The sequence below is a fragment of the Meleagris gallopavo genome, chromosome 12, assembly GCF_000146605.3.
Source record: "Meleagris gallopavo isolate NT-WF06-2002-E0010 breed Aviagen turkey brand Nicholas breeding stock chromosome 12, Turkey_5.1, whole genome shotgun sequence".
Lineage (NCBI taxonomy): Eukaryota > Metazoa > Chordata > Aves > Galliformes > Phasianidae > Meleagris > Meleagris gallopavo.
Window position 1 is genome coordinate 9,884,624 of NC_015022.2, and position 3,158 is coordinate 9,887,781.

Sequence of the window (3,158 nt, forward strand, 5' to 3'; positions counted from 1 at the left end):
ATCACCCATGGGCATAGGTGTGGGTGGAGGCCCCAGGTGAGAAGAGGGTAATTAACACTTCAGAGATCTGATAGGTTTTAGGAACTTTCTGAAAAGCCTGTTAAATCATTAATGATCTTTCATTAAGTTCTACTCTTTGGAATGCTACCACCAGGACATCACCAAAGGAATAAATATGAATATATAAGAACCATCACTTCTAAAAGATTAGATATAAATTCTAGCAAGTGTCTTTACTGATGAGGTAGCTGTATGGGAACTATTGAATCACAGCCTGAACCTCTGATTGATCACCTGAGGCAAGCACTGAGTCAGCTATGGTAGTACAGGTGAAGGCAATTCAGCTGCGTGCCCGGAAGGGGGTGGAGCCTGGCTGCACCTCTCCTAGACCCCATTTAAGGGCTGGCTGCCATTAAGGAAGGTTCTCTGCCTGGAGATTGCTTTCTTTGAGTTTTCTTACAAGCCCAAGTACAGGTGAGCATTTTCATTCACTTTTAATTATTTCTTTCTGCTTTGGTAATCTTTCTAGCTATATGCTCTATAGATACTAGCCTAACCACTCTGTATGTTTGTTGATTATGCAGGCAGTGCAGAAGAGCATTCAGAAATGAAATGCTTTGTAGGATATTAAGTGCTTTAGTAGTAATGAGTCACTTAAGTCACTTGTTTTTATTTTCTTCCAAATTTTCACTTGCTAATTGGTATTGCTACTGGTAACATATACAGGTATTGAACAAAGATATGATCAGGTTTTCCAGTTTTGAGAGCTTGTATGAGTGATTTAGAAAAGCATAAAAACATGCTCTTACTTAATAAACACTATATCAATGATGACACACAGAGTAACGTCAGATATCCAGTGTATATAGTGGTTATCTATTTGTTTTTGTTTCCAACAGCAAGAAACACTATAGCGTTTTTGTTGGTATTGGGCTAAGAGGAAGAAAAAGTAATTAACAACTTAAATGCTTCTGTCTTTAATAGGATTTACTGACTGTAACAACATTCCAATGAAGAAGGCATTGGTAATATATGGACAATGCACTTTTAGATGAATGAAAACAATAAAGTGATCTGCTATTTAAATCAGGCTGCAACTCACATAAACTTGTGAGGCAAAAATAAATTCTTCAGCCCAATGGAAAGCTGAATCAAAATACTAAATGTTCCTAATTTATGAGATATGCTTTCAAAGAAAGTACCAAAAATTCTCAGAAAGAATGCTCAGGATTCTTAGAAGGCTTGGGAAGACTTCATAGACAGCTAAGCAGATTGCTAGAAAGAACTAAGAATGTTCTCACAAAGAACAAACAGAATGCTTAGAAGGCAGAAGACTTTTTAAAAAGTTGGAGGAAGCCCTAAAAAGCAGGCAGCACTCCTGGATGCACTGGAAAATACCTAAGTAGTATAGGAAAAATACACATGTATCACCAGGAAAAAATCTAGGATACTGTATAGGAACTGTTGAGTTACAGCCTGAACCACTGATTGAGCACCTGGGGAAAAGACCTGGTCAGTCCTGAGAGCACAGATGAAGGCAATTCAGCTGTGTGACTGGAAGGGGTGGAGCCTGGCTGCACCTCTATTAGATCTCATTGAAGGGCTGGCCCCTACTGGGGAAGGATTTCTATCTGGAGATCCCTTCTTGGTGAAGCTTTCCCCTGTGAACCTAGGATCTTCTCATATGTGTGAGCAATCTTCTTCCCTTCCTTTATAGCACCTTTCTATTGTGCTGGTCCTTCTGTCATCACACCTCTGTAACACCTTTCCTATTGTATTGATTTGTCTGATTGCTATAGATACAATCTATATTTCTAAAAAAATCCTACAAAGTAGAAGAAAATATAGGAGACTTCAAAGAAGCAATTTTCCATGAGCTCTCTTCTCATACTGATCTTGTCAATCCTAAGAACTCTTGTGAGCAGTGTTCTTTTCTAAATGTGTTCAGTTTCCCTTGACACCTACAAATGATTCTGCATTCATAGTATCCTTCAGTGAAGTTCTACAGAACTATCACCACAAGATTCATTGTTTAGTTTATAAATATTACTGTGCATCTTCAAATCCACTTGCCTTTAAGAAAAAATGTTAAATACATTGACAGTTTTAGTTCAAAAAGATCTGTTTGACAAAATATAATCGAAGCTACCAAAAACATATATTCAGCTTAATAGCGTGTTTATTTTTTGCAAGTAATTATTAAAATAAGACAGTTTTTTTAGTTATAGTGAATTGGGAATTACAAACAATATTTTATTCCACCAAAATAGCAGGTATATCCTGCTATATAAAAGTCAAATAAGCATTCCTCCTCTTTAGACTATTACTGCAATATTGCAGGCATTCTTTAAAAGAAGTATAGTTGGCCTATGAAATACAAAAGCAAACAATGAGGGAACATTCCTCCCCATAAATTAGTAGCTAGAAACTGAAAATAAAAAAAAAGCAGAAAGTAATGAAACTGAAAATGATCTGAACACTCACTGTGTTGGATTTTCAGTTTAATATTTGAAACACAGCAAAGACAATGATGGGCAATGTCTGATTTCTCTAAGAACTGATGTCTACTCCCTTGGAACTGTTGGATCTGCAAGGAGAAAGGAGTCATTCTTGAAGATCAGCTGCCATCTAGTGACTATTGAGAAAATTGTGTTGGCTTTGTTTTGCTTTTGGTTTTATTGCTGTTTTTTGAGGAGGTTGACAGTTTAAAGAAGTTTCTTGGTGGTAGATCTTTTTCCACTTTGTCAGTATTGAATCTCGGGTCTGTAAAAGTTTTGGGAGCACTCAAAGGTATGCATTCCAATCCAGAGCAGCCACTCAGCAATGCTTCCCATAAAAACTCATAAATAAGGTTTTCATTCTGCCATTCCCTCTCAAAAAAAAAAAGGCGATTTTGTGCACTTTCAAAAAGCTGTATTAATTTTGTGGCCCTGCTTCACTTTAATGAGTTCCTATGAGGTATTTAGAATTAGCTGAACTAACAACATTGCCTCTTTTTGTACTGTTTTGTGTACAACCCTTGGCCCACACAGGACCATGATAAAGCAGGAAGCCGTCAGAAGGGTTTCCTTATGCTTTTCTGCAGGAGCTTTCAGAACAGACGCCAGACAGCCCTGCTCCTGCAGTGCATCCCTGCCCGCCCCGTGTGATGGGGATCC